At 40.7% G+C, this 25357-nt stretch overlaps 1 long non-coding RNA gene across 1 annotated transcript in view; it reads right to left on the bottom strand.

The window, feature by feature from the left end:
- Nucleotides 1-19101, bottom strand: part of LOC148648890 (uncharacterized) — a 314784-nt gene extending 295683 nt beyond the window's left edge. The window contains exon 1 of the long non-coding RNA XR_015926562.1: nt 18963-19101. This is a non-coding gene — a long non-coding RNA (uncharacterized LOC148648890). The remainder of the gene's footprint in view (nt 1-18962) is intronic.
- Nucleotides 19102-25357: the final 6256 nt, after the last annotated feature.

Raw genomic sequence — 25357 nt, 5'->3', positions numbered from 1 at the left:
GATACAGAAGAGAAAAACAAGAAGGGAGGAATCAGGAGGAGTTGTAACTTGAAGCTTGTGCCAGGCGAAAGCTCCTGCTTCATTGTTATCCAAACAAAACCTGATTGGAGCTAAGTATTGAACCTTGCTGGAGAGAACTTGCTATTCTGTGTTTTTAAGGAACAGGTATCCTGAGTAAAAGATGGTATTTCCTCCTTGTGAGTGCATTTTTAGAATTGGGATATAGGCTTTAATTAATTTTGTGGCATTTATTAAGACGGCAGCTTACAGTATATCTTATTTTGGCCTCTGTAGGTATTATTTAAGGGTTCAATACTTCATAGCAGTCTGGGGTTTTCTGGGTGATTCGATTGCCCTTCAAATGTATGTCTGTACATAATGTAATATGTTGTAGTACTGTAGCTTGTGTGTTGTATGTTTTGTTGTGTGTGGTGTATTTTGTATTGTCATTGTTAATAAACATTTGTTTAACCAAGTGTATATGAGTTATTACTCTTCTCACCAAAGGTGAGAACAAAGAATTCACATACCAACCACTCAGATATAGTCTGAAGAAATCACAAGTTGATGGTTATGAATAATTATTTTACTTGTTGACTAAACTGCTTGGTCAATTCATGAAATTCACTATTTTCATAACCCTCCATCTGTAGCAATATTATTTTAATATTTAATATTTATAGTGATAAAGAAGAAGTAATAGGTTTATTCCATGCTGAAAAGAGAATAAAGAAAACACAACGTTTCGGCCATGTAGCCTTCATCAAGTGTGAGGAGAAGTAATAGGTTTATTCAGCATGGAATAAACCTATTACTTTTTCCTTTGAAGCCTATGCATGCTGACGCGCTACCAACCAGAACTATTTATAGTGATATACATAAATAATAAAAATGTCAATATAGAGTACATATCATTTACTATTTTATTTTTAGAGCAAGAGACTTTATTTGTTAAAAATAAAACATGTGCCCTGACTGGGAATCAAACCTGGGAAACTTTTGGTGATAGACAAGCACTCTACCATTACACCAAAGCATGTAAATTGCTTGGTAAAATGAGTAGTTCAAAATGTTTCCACAATAACTGGTGGTTGAAATGCTTCCCTCATATATCAAGGATACTAACCATCCCCTTCAACTTTTCAATGATTTCCAAATTCAGAGTCCAGAATGCTACATTTTTACCATGGATATCACGTCTCTCTACACCATTTTTCCCCACAATGACGGGCTTACAGCCTTAAAGCACATGCTAGACAAACACACAGTGCTTGATCCACCCACCCACAGTCTAGTGTGTCTTGCGGAATTGGTTCTCACACTCAATACTTCTCATTTAATAACCGTTTTTATCAGCAGGTTAGTGGAGTCGCCATGGGCACCAGGATGGGACTATGCCAACTAATAGCTATGCCAATATTTTTGTCGGCTGGGTAGAAGAATGCTTCTTTGCTTCCTATACTGGTTTTGTCCCTGACCTCTACAAGCAATACATCGATGACTATATCAGTGCTGCTACATGCTCTAACGACCAACTAGGGCACTTCCAGCATCAAGTCACTAACTCTCACCCATCTCTCAAATATATAGTTAACATATCTTCCACAACTCTTTTTTTGTGTTAACCATTCACAACTCTTATCCTGGGTCTATTACAAACCCACAGATTCACATAGCTATCTCCTGTACAGCTCTTTTCATCCCACTCACACCAAACACACTCTCCATTTTTCACAGTTCCTCAGGCTACGTTGACTCTGCAGTGACAACATGGATTTCCAGAACCAAACACTCAAAATGTATTCTTTTTTCATCAACAGGGGATAACCCACCCATATTATCAATAGGGCCCTCACCTGGGCCAAAAACAGCCCTAGGATCATCAACTCAACCAGGAACTCCTGGTCTCACAACTGCATTCGTTTGTTGCTTCCCTACCACTCTAATACACTTTCTATCCCCGGGACCATTATTAACAACTACTCCATTTTACAGGGCGATCCCTCCATCAGTACCCTTTTTTCTAACAACCCAATCATCTCTTACCACCGACCACCCAACAGAGGATACCCCACCCATGTTATCGATAGGGCCCTCACCCGGGCCAAAAATAGCCCTTGGATCATCAACTCAACAAGGAACTCGTGGGTCTCACAACCGCATTCCTTTGGTGCTTGCTTCCCTACCACTCTAACTCTAACACTTTCGATCCCCAGGACCATTATTAACAACTACTCCATTTTACAGGGCGATCCCTCCATCAGTACCCTTTTTTCTAACAACCCAATCATCTCTTACCACCGACCACCCAACAGAGGATACCCCACCCATGTTATCGATAGGGCCCTCACCCGGGCCAAAAATAGCCCTTGGATCATCAACTCAACAAGGAACTCCTGGGTCTCACAACCGCATTCCTTTGGTGCTTGCTTCCCTACCACTCTAACTCTAACACTTTCGATCCCCAGGACCATTATTAACAACTACTCCATTTTACAGGGCGATCCCTCTATCGGTACCCTTTTTTCTAACAACCCAATCATCTCCTACCGCCGACCACCCAATCTACATCAACTTCTAATTCACAGCTCCCTTGACTGCGCTCGGCAATCATCCCCACCAGGCACCTTCCCCTGTCTCTGATCTCTCTGTCTCTGTCCTCAAAGAAGGGTTTCTCAACTCCCATAGCAGAAAAACAGAAGAAATTAACCTTATCCTGAAACTACAGATGCAGGCATTCAAAGTGCGCGGTACAAACGCGTCATGGTGCGTCATACCGTGGTCCGTGATTGGGTGGTCAAAATGACCGACAGGGGCACTCGTTGGTCGGTCGTGGAAAGATTTAATCATGTCTTTACTGTGGACGTTTTAATCCGCTTAGTATTGAATAGGTATATGGAATTTTACAACTAAAGGGAAATTTTAGAGCTGAGCATAAAAAGAAGAAGAGCATAACGCATCTGAAGGTCATAAACGATATTAATTTAGGCATATAAACATATTACTGTATGTAAACTGTACTGTATATGGCTGGTCTTGGTAGTTTAAAGAACGAATACACACCAGTCTTCCATTTCTCCCTAAACATTTTAAGCATCAAAGTTTTATGAAACGGTCCCCAAATATGTGATTGCTGTATAGAATGAATTTTAATCTAAAAAATTTATTTAACACGAAAATTAAGATGTTTACGTTCCTTCTTCTGAGAATATAGTCCCTCGTTGCTACGCAACGCAGAAACACAGCCACAAGCAACTAGCAAAGAGAGGGCATTAGCTAGCCAATATGATAAAGGAATAAAGGACTTTTTTTGTTTTTTTATTTAGCACATTTATTTGAACATTTCCATCGATTGTACAAGCACTGAAAAACTGTCCAATCCCTAGTTTGTCAGGCATTTTCTTTAACTATAAAAGACATAAAAACTCCCTTGCTTTTAACAGAGCATTTCATAATTTCTAACAACGAAAATGATTTAAACTGCGACACTTATCATTCAACCAGAGCTCAAAATATCACAAGGATCCTCAAGAGCACAGCAAATGCTGTATTAAAAGATACGTGTATCAGATACTGTACATGAGAATCCAAGCTTTTTTATCTATGCTTTTTTTATCTACGCTAAGAAGCAGTCTTTAAAATTTATTACACAGTAAAAAGTCAAATTTCTGGGGTGTCCCTATACCAGAGATTATGGTACCGCTTCAGAATGGTGATTGGCTGACACCATCTGACTGGGGAAAAAATACCTGCTGATCTGTTCTACATACCATGAAGACAACAGCATACTGTATGTTGTTTTATTTGAAACGTTTATTTTAAAAGTTTAAATAAGAAGTAAAAACCTTACAGTGTACACAGATTTCTAAGCTGATCAGGAGGAAGAAATATCACCCGTGTTTCGCGCATAAAAAGTGGTTATCGAAACCTGTTTTATTTATTTTATTTTTATTTAGATTAAGAGTTCCCCTCACCCCCATTTCCATTTAAATCGCAAACCCGTGTTTAATTCAATGTCTTTATTGATTCACAATCTGGCAATGCAACGTAAATCATTATCTTTGTCTTTTGCATAATGATGTTCACTTCTCTGTCCAGCAAATTAATAATAAACTTTATTTTATATAGCGCCTTTAAAGGTGGCTTCTCAAAGTGCTTTACAGGATATAAACAACAATAAGAACAATACTGTTAGGCTGGGCAAATGATTTTTAATTTTTTTTAAAAAGAAATAAAAAATATAATGATATAATGATGTGTTCTGGCTTAGACATTGCACGACTATAAAACCTATAACCTATAAAAACAGATTTCGAGAGTTAATAACCACTTTTTATGCATGAAAAACTGGTGATCTTTTGCAGCTGACATTTCACTGTTTTAAACGAATAAGAAATTAGATTGCTCATAAATCTAATCACTTATTCAACTTAACCACAGCGTAATTGCTCTCTGAAAATGCTCTTTTTCTTGTTTGTTTTGGAGACCTTGATCGAAACTGATTTGAGATGTCAGAACGGATTTATTTTCTGTGTATTTCTGTGTGCGCATTTCCTACATTGCTTTGTTTGTCGAGATTTTAACATTATATTTAGGCTCAGATTTCAACTATAAATCGTACACCAATTACTAGCAGTAAATACCTATGTTTTGCTCCCTCTTACCACAAAAATATATATGTATTGTAGCTGGGATGAACTTTTTTTCGTACGTGACTCTAGCTACTGCGACTCGGACACGGAACGATTAAAGATGGCGACAAGTCAGGCACCCAGAGGTGGGGGGGCGTCTTTCCGGCTCCATAACACAAATGCCAAATAGGAGTGGCTTAAGCGACATACTGTACACAGTCGTGTAACTGACAGTTTGAGGTAGACTATCGTGTAAATTTCGTTTTGTTGCTGATAGGTTAAGCTTTCTTAACTCAGCCCCAATGTCATGTGAATGATTTTTCGCCCTGTTTCATTGGTTAAACGCAATGATCACAAGCACCACCATGGTAACTAGGATGTGTAGTTTTTAATTTAGTTTGAATTATAACTGTATGTACTGTCTTCGTATTTGGCCAGGGCTTTAAAGAGAGGGCGTGCCAAAATTTTTCGGTGCTGTCGTCTGCGCTTTAAAGGTACCCCCGTCATGGAAGAATTTGACCTCGGAGCGTTTACCCAGCGTAATGTTGTATTTCATTGCACTTTGACAGATTGTCTTTAAATCAATTGTTGTCAGAATATCCCCACCTCCAAAAAAGAACAAAATTGCAACGATTTTATTAACTGGCTGTTTCAGTAACTTAAAGTATATATAATAATTTAACAATATATGTGATAATTTAACAATATATGTAAATGTTTTAAGATATGTCTATGTTGTGAATGTCTGTAGATTGGATCTTATTTTTAGTTTTTGTTTAGTTTCACGTTAATTTTATAAGGGAGAGTGTCATAGAGACGACTACCTTACCCCCCCATCTTGATTAAAATACTTTTATTTTTTCACAATCTGGCAATGCCAGACAGAATTCACATTCGCTGCAGCCAAATGGCCTTGCAGATCAGAAAATCAAGGAACAAAACAATTATTGCGCCCGGCTCCTCAATGGAATCGCTTTAACATGCTAATGCGTTGGTGTAACAGTCTGGGTGTGGCAAGCTTCTAATGTCTCCCGACTTCGGCGAAAGGAACCCTTCTTTCATTGGAAGACAATGAACACATTCTAACCATACATGAAAATATAATGCTGGCGCGCGGGCACAGTGGGGTGCTGTACCAGCTGTCAAAAAAAAAGTTAAAAAAAAAATTCAATTGAGTGTCCATAATATTGCTATTTTGCTATTGCTAATTGCTATTGCTACTGAGTCTGTGTCTACAGTACATTGTAAACAAACTGGTTTCACAGGTATTTTCAACCCCCAGCCACTGTTGTTTCATCAGTTGTTATCCTGTAATAAAGTTGTATCTGCTCTGAGAAGCCATATATCCTGTAAAGCACTTTAAAGGCGATATATAAAATAAAGTTTATTATGATTATTATTAATATTGATCATATTTTTCCTCTCAGAACTTGTCAATTGTTGTTGTTATTGTTATTGTTATCCTGTAAAGCATTCTGAGAAGCATACTGTCCAGCTTGTCAGGTGCATTCTCTTGTAAAATAATAGTAGAGCTTTGGGGTTATTAGTGCTCCACTTACAGCAACCCCATGTAAATACATTTTGTCTCCAAATCCACCACCACTTGTATGAATCATAGCCCTGCCAAACGATGCAAATTCCGCTGCAATGGTCATGTGCAGGAATTATTCAGTATGGCATCTCCATGTTCAAGTAAACACTGCTCTGTGTGCAAATGCAAATACATTTATTCATGTCTGCCTTGGAATGATAAAATCTGGGGCTCCACTTTACAGAGGGAAGAAGTCATGTAAAAACTCATTAAATATATTTACAGGCTTGTTTAAGAGTTCCTCTGGCAGTGACAACAGCAAACAAGAAGATGAAACACCATCAGCTCACAGTGCAATGCCAAGGCAGACCTGAAGGAATTTTAAAGGACTTTGTTACTAAATATTTGTGCAGCAATTGTAAAGGCTAGAATACCCCCCCCCCTCCAAAACCCCTTTTTTTTGCTCACAGTAGTACTACTTACAGTAGTACTTAAGTACAGTACAGTAAGTAAGTACAGTAGTACTTCTCACGTTAAGAAAGTTAGGTGTTAGCATAAACTATTAGTAATCAATATTAAATTTATAACTGTAATAATGTTCTAATAATAAATTCTATTCTACTCTGAGAATGTAGGGGGGGTGAAGAATGCCCGTGGTCTTTTCACTGATAAATTTAGGTCAAGCTGTCAACAAAAACCAGCTGTCAAAATATTTTTTTAAAGCCACCTTTAAAGGCGCTATATAAAATAAAATCTATTATTATTAATATTGATTATATTCTTCCTCCCAGGACGTAAAATTGTTGTTGTTATTGTTGTTATCCTGTAAAGTGCTTTGAGAAGCATACTGTCCAGCATATTGTATTTCATTGCGCTTTGACAGATCATCTTATAATCACTTGTTGTTAGAATATCCCCCAAGAGGATATTCCCCCCAAGAGGATATAGAGGATATCCCCCAAGAGGTATCCAGGTAACAGTGAAATGGGCGTACATTCTGGGGAGATCGCCCATTTTCCATGTAAATAGTTCCCTGGTTCCGCACCCCTTGGTCTCTCTCTCTCTCTCTCTCTCTCTCTCTCTCTCTCTCTCTCTCTCGGGCCCGCGTTCTTGGCGGGCTTGTCTTGTGTCTCTCTCTTGTCTGGGCATGGGAGTGCTGCTGGCAGGTAGGACGGAGAAGAAATAAAGCGCATAAATGGTGTTTTTAACAAGTCTCTGTGTTCGTCCTCAACTAACCCAAATTCATTACATTGGTGTCAGAAGCGGGAGGATGGACAGTGAATCCCAGCAGCTGAGTGACCCCCTAAAGCGCCTTTTGGGGGCGGGCAGCAGCCACCAGGGGCCTGGACGACCCCTAAGCACCGCCAGTGGCCACAGCCCTTATCAGGGCTACCCAACGGCGACCTACTCAGCGGAAGGGGGGCCCTTTCCCGAGTCGCCTCAGGCCGTGTGGCAGGAAGGAGACGCCAGACCAGCGGGGTCCAGCCCGCCACCCCTGCACCATCCTGTGCCGGTGAGACTGAGCCGTTATAAGGGGGAGGTCCCATGGCAAATGTTTGAGGCCCAGTTCCAGATGGCGGCCTGGGCAAATGGCTGGTCTCAGGTGGAGATGGCGGGCTACCTCGCCGCAGTCCTGGAGGGGAAGGCCTGCGAGGCATTGCTGGATGTACCCGGGGACCAGTGGTGCAACAACACGGCGTTGGCGTCGGCTCTCCGGAGGCGTTTTGCCAGGAGAGGGGAGGTGCCGGGACTGCTGCGGGCAAGGTTGGCCCAATGCTGCTGCCTAAAGGGAGAGCCACTGGGTCCGGTCACCGCAGATGTGGCCTAATTAGCCCGCCAGGGTTACCCTACTCTCCCGGAGGAGGCCCACCGGGAGATAGCGCTCCAGGCGTTCCTCCGGGCCCTGGCGCCGACTGAGGTGCAGCGCTGCGTGATGCTGGCCGCGCCGGTCCCCTTGGAGCAGGCCCTGGCTCTGGCTGAGCAGGCTGATGCTGTGTTCGAGGAGACCGGTGGGCACCAACGGAGAGGCGCACGGGGAATCAGATGGGGAGGAGGAGATGGCCAGCGCAGCAAAGCTGGTGGAGCGACGACGGCGGGTCATCTGCCACCGCTGTGGGGAGAGGGGGCACATCGCCTGGAAGTGCCGGGCGCTGGACCTCAGTCGGTGCCAAGGCCCGGAGGAATGCCTGGAGTTCTATCTCCCGGTGGGCCTCCTCCGGGAGAGTAGGGTAACCCTGGCGGGCTAAGTAGGCCACATCTGCAGCGACCGGACCCAGTGGCTCTCCTGCTAGGCGGTGGCGTTGGGCCAACCTTGCCTGCAGAACAAATAAGGTGGCTTCTCAAAGCGTTTTACAGGATAACAACTCATGAAACAACAGTGGCTGTGGGTTGAAAATACCTGTGAAACCGGTTTGTTCACAAACAATGTAGACACAGAGACTCAGTAGCAATAGCAATTAGCAATAGCAAAATAGCAATATTATGGACACACAATTGACTTTTTAAAAAAAAAAACGTTTTTTGACAGCTGGTTTTTGTTGACAGCTGGTTTTTGTTGACAGCTTGACACAAGTTTATCTGTGAAAAAACCATGGGCATTCTTCTTCCCCCCTACATTCTCAGAGTAGAATAGAATTTATTATTAGAACAATTTATTACAGTGCTAAATTTAATATTATTGATTACTGATAGTTTATGCTAACACCTAGCTTTCTTAACGCGAGAAGTACTACTGTAAGTACTCACTGTTCTTACTTACTGTACTGTACTTAAGTACTACTGTAAGTAGTACTACTGTGAGCAAAAAAAAGGGGTTTTGGATGGGGGGAGGTGTCTTTCGCTGGAAGACTCGCCCCCTTCTACTTTGAAAATACCTGTGAAACCGGTTTAATTCGTCACAGCCAGCACTCCCGCAGAGAGTGATGAAAATCGCGCTGCACTAGGTGAATACACATAAGTGTTGGGCTTTTGGGCTCAGGTGGATTTGTGCCCTACAGTTCAACCTGCAGTACCGCTGTGTACTGTACATACAGTACGAACATGTGTTATTTTGAAATATAAAAAATGTCAATATACTGTAGTGTCCATAATACTTGCTATTTTAGTTTTTCAAAGAAGTGTTTTTGTTAAACGAAAACTCATAGCAACTGCTGGATTTGAACAGCTGACCTCACTCTTATACTATAAATTGATTGCTTAAGCTGTCATGCCACTGAGGCAAGTCATGTGACACACGCTGAAACAGCAATACAGATATTACAGTAATATGGTTGGAAGGTCAACCACATGTAAGACTTTGTCTTGGAATATGGAATATTGGTGTGTATTTTTTCTTCAAAATACCAATGCCAGCAACATACAGTTTACATAATGTGTTTATGTTCCTAAATTAATATTGTAGCACTTCAGGGTTCACAGGGGCACCCTTGCCACCACCGCATCAGGTTGGCCCCCCACCATCAGGGACTCAAACACAGGCCTCCGGCATCACTCAAAGGGACCCAGCCTGTTGAGCTAGAGAGAGATCTCCCATCAGCCCAGCAGCTGTAGCCCCTGCTATCCCAGGGAAGGGCGGTGACGTCACCACTCTGGTAAGCCGGCTCTTACACACTCACCAGTGGCCGTAAGCGTTACAATATCACTTATGACCTTTATGACCTTCATTATGCTCCTCTGCGTTTTATGCTTAGCTACTAAAATTTCCCTTCAGTGGTAAAATTCCAAATAAATATTCAATACTAAGCGGATTAAAATGTGCACAGTAAAGAGATTAAATGATTAAATCTTTTCACTAACGACCAATACACCACAATATCTTCCGTGTCGCATTAACATTTGAATGTTTTTTTACAAGTGTAAAAAGAAGCGATACACAACCTGTCTCCACTATAACTTTTCAGTTTACAGAGAAATTCCGCCAGAGCCTCACAACATTGTCCAATAATACTCTTATTACACCGTGTCATACCGCATTTCGATGCGACATGCCCACCGCGTTGTACCGCGTTTTGAATGGCTGCATCTTACCATCCCCCTTCTCTCAATGACTGACTTATTCTTGTGTAATCTTCTCTATTCTCATGCAACTTTTGACTACACACCTTTCTTCACCCCTCTCCCCTTTGCACTTCCTGAGTGGCCTCTCTGCCCCTCTTGCCTCCTCCCCTCTCCCAACTTTTGTTCTTCTGTGCTATTTAATCTTTGCTGTCTGCCCTGTCTTTCTCACACCTGAAGAAGGCTTCACAGCCAAAACGTAGGGTTTTCTTCTCTTCTCTTTCAGTATGTGTAATATATTTTTTTCCTAAATTAATATTGTTTTTGACATTCAGAGGCATTCTGTTATTTTTATTGTCATTCTGTTATTTTTATTGTCAGCTACCACAATTTCTTCACAATTTTCACAATCCCTTTAGTTACAAAATTACATGTTAATTTTCCATATTAAGTGGCTTTAAAGGGAGTAAACAGTAGGGAAACAGATTATATGAAGCAACCATTTCACTAACATCTGAAACACCACAAGAGCCACCTATTGGTTGTCTTTGGCCAATGAATCACATAATGTACTGTGCCGCATTACAGGTACTGCATTTAGAAGAAATGAAGCGCATTCTGACATTTTTAACCCCTCTCTGTTCCTGTCAGTCATACCAGAGTGCCTCAAGAAAAAACACAATTGTTCCACTGCGCAAGAATACCATGGTAACTTCTATAAACGATTACCTCCCAGTAGCACTCACATAATGGTAATGAAGAGCCTGTAAAGACTAATATTGTCATATATAAATTTTACTTACCTATACTCCCTCGATAAACTTCAATTTACTTAACTCTCTATAGGTCAGTTGATGATCCCGTATCTCTAGCACTACAGTACATACTTGACCTTTAGACATTTAGACAAGCAGGGCATCTATGCCATCTATGGCCAGCAGCCATATCACCCTGCTGCTCACAACTGGCAACCCACTGAAGCTAAGCAGGTGTGAGCCTGGTCAGTACTTGGATGGGGAGACCTCCTGGGAAAAATTACAGTTGCTGCTGGAAGAGGTGTTAGTGGGGTCAGCAGGGGGTGCTCACCCTGTGGCTCATGTGGGTCCTAATGCCCCAGTGTAGTGATGGGGACACTATACTGTAAACAGGTGCTGTCCTTTGGATGAGATGTAAAACTCTCCTCCCCGCTGATGTGTGGTGAGTGTTCTGGTGCACTATGGCTGCTGTCACATCATCCAGGTGGATGCTGCACAGTGGTGGTGGAGGGGAATTACAACTTAACTTTTAAAACAATTTTTATTGCCAAGCTGGTCTATAAATTCAGGAATCTAGGGTTTCCTAATTTCCTAACCTCAGAGGGTGACAATTGGCAAAAATATCTTTTGATCCTAGTTACTGGAGCTCCACAAGGCTGCTCTCTCAGCCCTAGACTGTACTTGTATTGGCATCTGTTAACCTTTAGTGACACCTAGTGGACATTCTAGAAAGTTCAGCGTTTGTTGGTTTATCAAGCAGATGTAACAGGAAGTTCATTTTAAGGAAGTAGTTTAAGCACTGAAAATCGCTAGTAGTTCATCTTCATCTATCTACTGTAGGCCTTAAAAACGGCATCATCTGTAAGTTTCATTTTCTTTTTCAGCAGTGTATTTGTCATTTGCCATTAATGTAAACCGTTAGCATTCCTTTATTCATTCAGTATGTAGTTAAGCATAGTGATAGCAATGTTTGTGCGTAGCTTACTCATTAGAATTGACTTGGCATTGCACAGTCTGTTAGCCTGTTATCTAGTACTGTCCAATACATTTGTAAACGAAACAACAGCCTGTTTCCTGAGAGTTATTTGGATGACGATTTGTTTAGTTGACTGGATGACTGAATAAGAGTACGTTCAGTGAGGCCAGGACAGTGAAAAGATGCACCAGTGAAACAAGAACCTTTACATGGATGGTGGATCAGTCTTGCATCATCACATACAGATTTGATGCCTAAGTGACATCTGCAGTCAGTGATTATATTCTGCCTTTGAACTGATCGCTCCGTCAATATGGAAGATAAAATTGAGACACAGTCTGTTTTATCCAATTTGCCAAAGTCATCACTCGTATCAATTGTGTTGGTGGCCAGCATTACAGCAGCCAAGGCAAGAGCAAAAGCTGAAAGTGCCCGAGCAAGTGCCGGACCTGATTGAAATCAAGGTGAAAAAAGCCCACCTTGGAGCCACTTTAGAGGCTCTAGAGCAAGAGAGAGAAGCAGAAGCTGTGCGCTGTGAGGCAGCGGTGATGGAAGCAATGGTGGCAGATCTTGAAATGGCTGATACTGCGAAGGGAGTCAGCTTCCGATTTCCACCACAGAGCACGCAACAGCACGTAGAAGAATATGTTGCAACGCAAAACAGTGTCTGTGGCAGCAGACCACCAGCAGAGAATCATGGACAGCAAAACATTAGCTAAAATAAAAGGTTCCCATCCCAAGCACTATATGATCAGTTAGAAGGTGATGCTCCACCACCTGTTTACCACATACTATCCAGCTATCCTGAGGATGTTGCAGCACACAGTCACAGAGAAGTTGAAAGAAGGCAGCACAATTCTTCACCTCCAGTCAACAGCTCTTCAAATGAGTCATTAAATCACTCTTTGCACTCAGTCACCCCCTCCAATCAAGTCAACAATAATGTGCGCAGTGCAACACAGTGCTCTGGTAACAATGCAGCAACATTCAAACTTGCCAAATACCTAGCATGAAGCCAGTTTGGGACATCTGGGCCTAGCAAGTTTGATGATAAGCCAGATAACTACTTATCATGGAAATCTACATTTCTCAGTGTTATTGAGGACCTAGACCTCACAGCCAGAGAAAAATTCGACCAGTTGATCAAATGGCTTGGAAGAGAATCAGCTGAGCATGCTCGCCGCGTTAAGTCAGGTAATATAAGGAACCTGCCTCCTGGCCTACGGCTGATGTGGGAGAGGCTGGATGGAATGTTTGGTTCCCCAGAAGCTTTAGCATGAGCTCTGTACAGAAAGATAGAGAACTTTCCTTGAATGGCATCCAAAGATCACCAGAAGCTTCAAGAATTAGGTGACTTGCTGTCAGAAATAGAGGCTGCGAAACGAGATGGCTATAGCTGTCAGGACTTTCATATTTGCATACAGCCAGAGGTGTCAACCCTATTGTAGAAAAGCTGCCATATGGGCTTCAGGAAAAATGGATTATGCAAGGAATACGATACAAGGAGGAACACAAGATCTCCATCCCACCTTTCTCTTTCTTTTCAGAGTTTCTACGCAGAGAAGCCAAAGCACGCAATGACCCAAGGTTTAGTCTCACCTCATACACCATAACCCATTGGAGAAAAGATAAGTTCACTGAGAACCACAGTAATACACATATACCAATCTCTGAGCACAAAACTGATGTCTCATCCCCTCCAACCTATTTGCATGCAGTGCTGCAGAAGACCCAGACAGACAGTGTCCAATACATTGCAAACCCCATCCACTTGAGAAATGTAGGGGCTTAAGAGAAATGCCACTGGAGGAACGTAAGAGGCTCCTCAAAGAGTACTCCATCTGTTTTAAGTGCTGTGCCTCTTCCAAACACATGGTCAAGAATTGTGAAATGACTGCTAAATGTTCAGAGTGTGAGAGTGACCGATATATAGGTGCTCTGCATCCAGGCCCAGCTCCATGGTTCCTCAACCGCTCTCCAGCTCCCTCACAGCATGGCGGGGAGGATGAAGATCCTGCTGACTCAGTCAAAACCAGGTGCACTGAAGTGTGTGGAGAAGGTTTTAGCTGTAAATTGAGTTCCAATATATTCTTAGTAAAGGTTTATTCAGTAGGTTGCTGCAAAGACGTAAGAAAGATGTACGCCATATTAGACGATCAAAGCAACAGGTCACTAGCAAGCCCTGAGTTCTTCGACATGTTCAGTATAAAGAGTACCACAGCCCCATATGTCCTGAAGATCTGTGATGGAATAACAGAGACAATGGGTAGAAGAGCCACAGGCTTTGTTGTGGAGTCTGAATGGCAGAACTAGGTTAACACTTCCTACACTCATTGAGTGCAACATGGTCCCCAACAGCAGAGATGAGATACCCACACCTGCAGAACCAACGTAACAACCATTGCCCATGAAATACCTCCTATTGATCCTGATGCTGAGATACTTTTGCTGTTGGGGAGAGACATTGTGAGGGTGCACAAAGCCCAAAAGCAACTTAATGGCCCTCACAATGCTCCAAGTGCCCAACAGCTAGGATGGGTTATTATTGGAGATGTATGCCTTGGAAGCGCTCACAGGCCGATTGAGGTAAGCAGTATGAAGACGCACATTTTAGAAAACGGCAGACCTAGTCACTTCAGCCCATGCGAAAATCATATGAAAGTGAAAGAGAAGTTTTGCCTCAGAAATGGGCATCAGCAGCTTTCCCATCCCATCAGGAGAAGCTGCTCTGGGAAAGAAACAGATGAAAGCCTCGGAGTAACAGTTTTTCAACAAAGCAAAGGAGACCTGTTCAGACATCAGTGGAAGCGTGTACAAAGCTTGGCGGATACTTTCTGGAGTAGATGGAAGAAAGAATACCTTAGCACATTGCAGACACGTCAGAAGTGGCAGCTTCAACGGCCCAACCTAAAGGAAGGTGACAAGTTCTTCTGAAGGACAAGCAGGCCAGGAGAAATGAGTGGCCAATGGGAATTATTGTGAAGGCTATTCCCAGCAAGGATGGGATGGTCAGGAAAGTGGAGGTGAAAGTCATTCAACAAGGGCTGTCCAAAGTGTTCTCCAGACCCGTTTCAGAGCTAGTATTTCTCTTCTCACCAGAACAGATGGTTTAATTTTTATTTAGTAGTGGTATATTGATGATAAGAGGCGGTCAGTGTATTGGCATCTGTTAACCTTTAGCGACACCTAGTGGACATTCTAGAAAGTTCAGCGTTTGTTGGTTTATCACGCAGATGTAACAGGAAGTTCATTTTAAGGAAGTAGTTTAAGCACTGAAGATCAAGATGCGTATCGCGGTAATATTGCCACTAGTTCATCCACATACATCTACTGTAGGCCTTAAAAACGGCATCATCTGTAAGTTTCATTTTCTTTTTCAGCAGTTAATTTTTCATGTCAGCAAGTTATTTTGTGATGTTATTGTTTGTATCATAATTTAGATACTGTTATGTAAGCCACTAGCTTCTGCGAATATAAACCGTTAGCATTCACTTATTCATTCAGTATGTAGTTAAGCATAGTGATAGCACAATTTGTGAGTAGCTTACTCATATTAGAATTGTCTTTGTCATTCGTGCCTGACATTGCACAGTCTGTTAGCCTGTTATCTAGTACTGTAACTATGCTCAACTCACTGAGATTTGTGTTTGTTTATACAAGCCTTTTTTCTTTGTATTTTACAGTTTCACAAAAAAGTATTCAAGTAAATTTCTAAACAAAACATCAGCCTGTTTCCTTAGAGTTATTTGGATGACAATTTGTTTAGTTGACTGGATAACTGAATAAGAGTACGTTCAGTGAGGCCAGGACAGTACTGCTTGTTCACCTATGAGTACAGTCACTTACAGCAGCAACCACGTTATCAAATTTGCTGATGACACCGGTTATCTGGCAGATCAGTAACAATGATGAGTCCGTGTACAGGAGTGAGGTAGGGCATGTTACAAGATGGTGCCTTGACAACAAACTGGCCTTGAATGTCAACAAGACAAAATAATTCATTGAGGACTTCAGGAGATCTAGAAGGAGTTATGCCCCATTCAACATTGGGGAAACATAGTGAAAACTGTCTGCTCCTTAAGTTTTGTCAGTCTGCGGTTTCTGCCAACTTGGCTTAGTCTCACAACACTTAGCCATTCAGAAAAAGGCACAAAAGCATCTCCACTTTCTGCAGTGCCTGAAGAAATTCAGTATGGGGAAGCAGCTACTCAAGAACATTTACCATAGCACCACAGAAAGTGTCCTCTCTAGTGGTATCACTGTATGGTATGGCAATACTACCATACATAACAAAGTCTCTCTGCAAAGGTTCATGGGAATGGCGCAGAGGATAACGGGATGTGAATTACCCTCATTAATGAGATTCACATTATCCACAATAAATGTTGCCTAATCCTTCATTCAGGATCCCAACCATCACGGCCACAAAACTCCCCTCTGCATCATTAAAGCATGAACTACTGGTTTTAATAACAGCTTAGTTCCTACGGCAGTGTGCATCATTAACAGTTAAAAGGGAACTGCAGTCCCAATTTCTCAGGTTGGTTATTAAATCTCTATAACAAAATAAATTAATTGACAAATTTCTAGTTAAGCACAAAATCATGAACTTTGTAAAAGTACTGTAAGTCACCATGTTGTCGCAAACTCACATTCAAGTTCCCATGAATTGTAACATGATTCAGCCCTTCCTCTTCACTAGTCTCTGTAATGACTAATGTAATGTGATGTACAAGCAAATAGAAACAGGTTGTGCGGCAGACATTTTACCGCAAAAATGTTCCAAAGTGGCATGCTTGCAGAGTTAACAAGTCAATAGTCTGTCAGCAAAACTTGAAATTGAATACAATATTTCTATTGGACTGAAAGAGTTGTAATCACAAGCCTGCTTGTTTACAATGTCATAGGGTGGTGAACATCACCAGGAGTTTTGTTGTCTCGTTTTGAATTGCAGAACAGGACATTGTGCATACCTGGAAATGTTATCTATTTTGTGGTGTAAATTGGAGGTATTACAAGTTACTGTATAGATTTTACTTTTCTTGCAGTTTGAAATGCACTTATTAATGCTGTTTCTTTCTAACCCTTAAGTTCCCCTTTAACTTTACATGCAATACCCCAGAATTTAAACTACCTCTGCACTGTGCACTTAGAATTTCTACCACATATTTTTTGTTTTATTTGTATTTATGAGTCTGTTTATGAATTGTCTGTACATACTGTCACTATTTACTGTTTTGTAATGTACTGTCTACATTGTGTGGTAATACTGTTTCTGTTGTACTGTTGACTTTTATACTCTGTATGTCCTGAGAAAACAGTGGGAATAAGAATCCCATTGTAGTGTATGTGTACATATAAGAAATGAACTTCTCCATGTATTTAAAATTTTTCATGAAAATATTTGCAGGAATTTATTGTTAATGCTTCAGACAAGGCAGTGAGATGGCAGCTATCATCAGACAATTAGAAGTTTTTGATGAGACAGTGGATGATTGGTCTACGTAGATTGAAAGGTTTGAATGTTTTGTTATAGCTAAACATAGTGAAGAAAAACAGTTAGTTGGTTGTATTGTTTAGAGTAATGAGAGGCAAGACTTACAGCCTTTTGAGAAGTCTAGTTATGCCTGAAAAGCCAGGCGAAAAATCCTATTGTAGAATTGTGGAAGTCCTACAGGTGCATTTCAATCCCAAAACTCTCATAATTGGTGAAAGCTTGTGTTTCCAAAAGTGGAATCAAGAAAGGGCGAGACTTTCTCAGAGTACTTGGCTTATACAAAGAAATTGTCTGAACTCTGCAAGTTTGTTACATCTCTGGATGAATTGCTGTGGAAATCACCATATTTATGGAAACTATGACACAGGAGTCACTGCACATCAGTAGTTAATAAACAGCAAGAACAACATTTGTGATTTGCAGAGAACAACAAAGATCAATGGGACAGACATTTTAAAAGGAAAGCAGTACATCACTTAAAGATTCAAGATAGATATAGTGATGAGAACAAAGCTGACTTAGCTTTACATGCTGTTTCCTAAAGGAAAAACAAAAATATCTACGGTCACTTTTGAAATTGGACGGAATTGGACGCGGGCTGATGTTTCATTAAGTTCAACAGAGGTGTATGAAGTAAGATTTATGCCCCTGCCTTTATAGCCCACTGATATTGTCTTGAAGACCTATTCAGTCTTCAAGGCAGTTTCACCTGTAGGATTTATCATTGTGACTAAAAAAGAATAAACAAACTGCGCATCTTCTTTTATATGTGGTCAATGGTAACTATCCTTCCATCTTTGGCAGGAACATGTTAACATATGCACAAACTGGCATGAAATAAGAACTGTCCAGTGCAATCAGAACACACTTGAGGCTGTTTTGCTTCTGTCTTCAACAAAAAACGGAACTATAAAGAGCACTGAAGCCAAAATGTCCCTGCAACCACAACACAAACTAAAGTTTTGTCAGTCATGATTGGTGCCATATGCCATTAGAACTGTGTAGGCTGACGTAGAAGGGAGTTGTCACCTGCACAGTGCAGTGATCACCATACCAATTTTGCCTGTTGTGAAGAAGAATGGCTTAGTGAATGTGTGGGGACTTAAAAGTGACTATCAACCCTATCCTCTGTGTGAAACACTTCCCCATCCACAAACCGTAGATTTGTTCACCTGTTTGGCAGAAGCCCAACATTTTAAGCTGTATTTGCCATGTTTGCCTGTAAATGAAACTTGAAGAAAATTCCAGAAAATACCCCACAATAAACACCTAGAAAGGCTGGGCATTTTCTGTATGGGATGCAGTAAGAGGGATTGCTGGAAATATATGGTGTCTTCTGGGTGACATGGAATTGTCTAGAGGGGCATTGAATGCGGGTAGTATTGGATATTCATGTGCAGGCGATACAGCAGATTCGGTTGCAGGGGAAAGTGCCTGGTGTGAATCATTGCTGTGGGCAGTTATGGGAGCTATGAACAAAAAGGTTCCACAGATTAGATGGCTACTGAAGGGTTATCCTCTAAGATAAAGAGGGGAAGTTGTCATTGATGTTCCTGGGAATAGAAAGGGTGGTAGGCACCTGTAGAATATGATTTTGAGTCCAGGAGTATTCTACCTTTAGTTTTTATTTTTTTGTAATTTTACTCCCCCTGCTGGCCATTTGTACGACGTTAACGCTAGACCACAATTAAAACTCTATGGTATCTTTACACCTTGACCCAGGAAATAGAATGTAAGGTTATTACTGAAGCACATTGTCAGTAGGAAGCAGCCAGTGTATCAATCTGCAACAATATACTTGGTACCTGCCAGCAAAAGCATTACCTTTTACTCCTTATTCAAAGTTGCATGCATTATGTTTATTTCAATAAAACACTGAAGCTCGGATTCCTGACTCTGATGTAATTTTTGAATGGAATTTGTCTGCTGGCTGTCAAATTGTGGTAGTAAACACACAAGGAGGACAGTACAAAGAATTTCTGTCTGTGTTGATGAACCAAGGGCTGTTTTGGGCTCAGGTGAAGGCCTTGTCATTAACTTGTGTATGCTCTCCTCTGTCAATGGGAAAAGAATGCATTTTCATGGCATGGTAATGATAGTCATCAGAGCCTGACAAAGTGGGAGAGACACTGAAAAGGGTAGAGAGTATTTAGTACGTGTGGGGTGGAAGGAGCTGTAGAGTAGATAGCTGTGAGAGGTACAGTAGATGTGTAATAGTCAGAGGCTGGGAGACGTGGAAGGAGAGGTTTACTTAAGGGATGGGTGAATGTTCATTACATGAGGCAAAAAATACTCAGGTTTGTCATTAGAGTATATGATGGTTCTGTCATAGTCATCAACCTATCGCTTTTACAGGTTAGGGACAAAGCCGGTATAGGAAGCAGAGGATCATTTTCTATCCAGCCAACAAAATTGTTTGCATATTTGAGTCCCATCCTGACTCTCCAATAACCTGGTGATAAGAGGTTATTGAAAGAGAAGACATTAGGTGTGAGGACCAGTTCTGCAAGACGTATGAGAGTATGGGTTGGTAGATCAGGCACTGTGTGTGTGATCAGTGTGTGCTTGAGGGCTGCAAGATTGTCATATGAAGTGGAAGGCATATACAGTGGGTAGAGAAAGTCAACCAAGCCCATTTAAAATGTGTACCCTTTGTTGTATGAAAATAAAAACAAATTAAATTAAGCATGTTCCATTTTTATTTACACGGAGTAACCCACATTAGTCAAGTGAAAATAAAATTCTAAAACATTCTGAAAATTAATTAGTTACAAAAGTAAATTACCTTATTTGGATAAGTGAACACCCCCCTTACAATTCAATTTGTAAACTTGCTCAGGTATAACTAATCACCTTACAGATCACACAACAAACTAATTGGCTCCCAACTGTGATCAATTGTGGTGATTTTGATTAGTTCAGAATAAAAGCAGCTGTTTCTAGAGTATTCCACTGCTTGGAAGTGCGTTTCAAAGTAAAGAATCCACTATGGGTGGAAAGGTGCTTTAAGAAGAACTTTGTGATAAAGTTGTTGAAAGGCACAAGTCAGTAGATGGGTATAGAAAGATTTCAAATGCTTTAAGTATCCCATGGAGCAAAGTCAAAACCATCATTAAGAAGTGGAAGGCATATAGCACCACCCAGACCTTGCCTAGATCAGGCCGTCCCTCCAAACTGGATGACTGAGCAAGAAGGAGACTGATTAGAGAGGCTACCAAGAGGCCGATGGCAACTTTGAATAAGCTACAGGCCTTTATGGCAAAGACTGGTGATTGTGTGCATGTGACAACAATATCACAAGCGCTCCACAAATCTGGCCTGTATGGGAGGGTGGAAAGAAAAAAGCCATTCCTTAAAAAAAGCCACATCAAGTCTCATTTATGTTTTGCTAAAAATCACCTTAAAGATTCTGTGGCCAAGTGGCAAAATGTGTTTTGGTCAGATGAGACCAAAATCTAACTTTTTGGCCGGAATGCAAAATAGTACGTCTGGCGAAAACCCAATACATCTTACCATCCAAAGAACACCATTCCTACAGTAAAGCATGGTGGTGGCAGCATCCTGTTGTGGGGGTGTTTCTCTTCAGCTGGGACTGGGGCACTTGTCAGGATAGAAGGGAAGATGGATGGTGCAAAATACAGGCAGATTCTTGAAGAAAACCTGCAGCCCTCAGGCAGGAAGTTGAAAATGGGAAGATGGTTCACCTTTTAATATGACAATGACCCAAAGCACACCACCAAAGCAACTGTACAGTCGCTGAAGGACAGGAAGGTGAATGTCCTTGAGTGGCCTAGTCAGAGCCCCAACCTAAATCCCATCGAAAATCTTTGGAATGACTTGAAGAGGGGAGTCAATCAAATATTCCTCCCTCTAGGTGTGGAAAGTTGGTAGAGATGTATCCAAATAGACTCAAGGCTGTAATTCAAGCAAAAGGTGCTTCCACCATGAATGAACTCAGGGGGTGTTCTCTTTTACAACCCAGTTATTCTACTTTTTTTTCAGAAATTTTGCTTGGATGTTGCAAGGTACAATTTGTAAATAAAACTGGAAGAAGTCTGATTTTATTTCTCTTCTTTTTGGGCTTTAGAGCAACAAAAGGGCAACTTTTAGATGGAGCGGTGGCTCTGTGGCTTAGAATCTGTGCTTGTGGCTTGAAGGTTGCCAGTTCAAATCTGGCGGCTGGCAGTGGAATCCTACTCTGTTGGGCCCCTGAGCAAGGCCCTTATCCCCAACTGCTCCAGGGGTGCCATATAAATGGCTGACCCTGCACTCTGACCTCCCCATCTGTGTGCCTGTGTGTCTCATGGATAGCAAGCTGGGGTATGCAAAAAGACAAAGTCCTGATGCAAGAAATTGTATATGGCCAATAAGGTGAACATTTTAAAAGGTGGTGGTGACTTTCTATACTCACTGTATACTGTATGGTGTCACAGATTCAAGCCTACAAGAAGTTATTTCTTTAGAAAAAGACACTAGATAAACTAGATACTATAGATTGTTCCAGTAATGTTTTTTTAATGTGCACAGTAATGTAATTAACCAACGAGAAAAAATCTCACTATTATAGCAGTAGGATTGTCATTAAAATAAGATGCTTTATTGAGATATGTAACTCCAGCCTCCTTATTCCAGTTTTGGGTGTTAAGTGTTGCAAATCTATGCATCCAGAAAATTAGTTATTTAAGTTTTGTTAATGCATTTTGTGTAACATCTCAATCACCAAAGCCACACAGGACATGAAATCTTAGACTTTTTAAATGTCATACATATATGAAGTATATGTAAGTATATCTATAGGTAAGTTATCTCCTTCCACCCTATCCGGGCCCACAAAACTAGCTCGATTACACACTTCTCAATAAACACTCTGAACGTTGTAATGCAGTGGTTCTCAAACTTTTTGGACCAAGTACCACCCCTAATCCAACCAAAGCCTCCAAGTACCACCTACAAGTCATCATCTCATAGGAACCCCAGCAATTCTCAATGACCAACATGAGCGCGCGTGCACACACACTCACACATACATATAATAAATATTATAATAATAAACTTTATTTGATATAGCGCCTTTAAAGGTGGCTTCTTAAAGTGTTTTATAGAAAAAAACAACAACAACAAATAAAAATAAAAAAGCACCATTTCAGTGAGAGGGGTGAGCCTTGATACAATTCACAACAGAGTCTTAACAGATTTTAAATCGTCAGGCATTGTCTTGACGGCAAAGGTCTCGCGGTGGATGTTGCAATGAAACCATTAATTTCTGGAGCAACCTCTCTAATTCGTGCAACTACACCGCTGTGTCGGCTTGTCATTGCTCTAGCACCGTCTGTACAAACTCCGACACATTTTATCCAGTCGATGCCATTCTCTTCGATAAATTCATTCAGAAGCTGAAATACGTGCTCTCCTGTAGTTCCTGTTGGTAGCGGCTTACAGAACAGAAAGTCCTCATGGGACGTACCCTCAAACTCGTATCTAACGTAAACGAGCAAATTGGCCAAATCGACTACAGACTCATCTAATTGCAGTGAAAAACATCTGCTCATCTTAACGCGCTCTGTCAGCGTACTTTTGATATAATCCTTCATTTCAATAATTCTATGAATGACCGTGTCTTTCAGGGGGGGCAGCAGGTCGAGCTGTTCAGCAGCTTTTTCTCCACACATAATAGTGTGGGGCTTACCTGCTTTAGCAATCCGCAAGCTTGCATTTTTCCACGTTTCCGTTTTTATTTCAGTGTTTATTTTAAGTATTAATTTCATGTGCATGGAAGAGAAACACAGAGACGCTCGGTGTATTTTTCTCAAATTAACTTAGAACAGTTCTTAAATATTTTTCTGTTATTTTTCACGCTTTCCTGTGCTCACAAGATTACCAGCGTTCGTAGCACGCATTTCTATGCATTCCTGTGTTTACAACGTTGGCATTGTTCCAAAATCACGCACATTCTCCTTTCTCCCTATTTGCTGGAGATACAGTAGCTTTTTTTAAATACAATTGGTCACTTGCGTCCGTAGCACGCATTCCTACAGAGTGGTATAGAATTATAGAGTATCTCTTGTGTCCACTGAAGTATTAGCGCGCACTGTATCGTAGTACGTAGGCTGCATATTCGACACGTATAAAAATACAAAATATGAAAACCCGTCCCGATTTTTTCAGCGCACACAACACAGTTCCAGGGTCATTTGGCGTACCACCTGGCGGCACGCCACGTACCACTGCCGGTACGCGTACCACAGTTTTAGAACCACTGTTATAATGTATTTGTTCTGTTTAAAATTACCTGTTTTGATACAATGTTAAAATGAAGCCTCTGGACCTTTGTAAGGTACTCTGTTAGTTTGCCACTGGAGGCTGTTCTACTTGTTAGTTTTTCTTTGTCATCAAATTAAAACACCAGGAAAATAGAATCTTTGTCTCATCTCATATTTCATTTTTTTTTTAATTTTAGTAAAATCATTAAATTGAATGTTGTGTGTGAACTGGCCATCTCTTTATTGGTGCTCCTTCAGATTTGTTTTCTTTCAAACCAATTATGTTTAAAATACTGCTATTTATGATTTTCTTCACATATTTTATTTAAATACAGTAACATCTACGACCTTATTGCATTTTTAGAAAGCTTAGCTTTTTGTTTTGGCAAAATCATCAGTTCATACTGGGAGAATTACTGTTCAGATGGTATTCATGCAAAATATCTACATTTGGCCATATACTGTAAAGCAGAATACTCAAAATAGATTATAATTAGTGAATACATCATGTGTGTATTGGGTTCAATTTTTCTTTCATTCATGAAAAACCATAAAGAAAAACTCATCATTCTGTATATGATATCTAATATTTTAAACAATAATTCTTCTGGTAGTTAGTTATCCCTTTATAGTGTAAAAACAGCAACTCATTAAGATATTAGATTTCATTTTACTACTGACTCAAATGCACAGAAAATACTGGTATCTCAATGCAAAGCATCCATCCCCAGTATTTTAATATTTAACATACTATGATATATAAAATCAATACAAATGACAATATAGTATTGTGGAAGAGACCCCTTTTATTGGGTAGCGTGGCTAGGTGGGTTTCCACATGAACCATAACCTTATCCTTCTATAACCCATAATGTCTCTTTCCAGATAGCAGTGGCAGTAACCTCTCTCAGTCAATTCCAGTTGACCAGGTGAAGTCAGTAACTATCTTCTTACTTAGGGGTTCCTAATCCATAAAACCAACCAAAGCTGCTATCAAACTTATGCCACTATGCTCACTGCTTCATAACGTTGAGGAATTGTGCAAAGGCCCTGAGGAAAGGTGACCTTGACTGCCTCAGGAACCACTTATGTAGGGAGCTTAAGTCATGAGATGCAGCCAATTCCATGATTTCCCTGTGAGAATCCGAAGACTGTGGCTCTCCTGATAAAAATGACTTTGCCCCTTGATGACTCACCCATGCTTCCAACCGCAGCTTCGCTACAAGTATACATATTTTTTTTATTTTAAGCATATATTTGTTTTAAATACTAAGAGGTATAAAGTATTTAAAAGCAAATGCACTCACACTCTGGTATCTGAACCTAATTTGTTCCTAAAAATCTGTTCAGAAGCCAAGAGATCATGAATTGAAAATAAAAATTCCATTATTTCTTATGGGGAAAATTCCACCCAGTTCTAAACTGAAGACAAGTTCACTCAAAAAACATCCTAAACATATAATACCAAACAGATCATTATAGCAAGCTTAGTGAACAACTATACTGTAGCTGTTAAATAATTATGTCATATTTACATTTTTCATTCTTTTGTAATAGATTGCTATTCAAGCGATTGGCTAGATTGATGTGCATACTGTCGACTATTACGCTAAAGAAATGGACAAGAAAAATATAAAACCTAGTCAGAATTAAATAAAATAAGTGATACCCATAATGAACAGCACCTACAAAACAAACAAAAAACAAGCACTTT

Source organism: Lepisosteus platostomus, chromosome 14, assembly GCF_059453375.1.
Source record: "Lepisosteus platostomus isolate fLepPlt1 chromosome 14, fLepPlt1.hap1, whole genome shotgun sequence".
NCBI classification, from domain to species: domain Eukaryota; kingdom Metazoa; phylum Chordata; class Actinopteri; order Semionotiformes; family Lepisosteidae; genus Lepisosteus; species Lepisosteus platostomus.
This window is presented reverse-complemented; position numbering and strand designations above follow the sequence as displayed.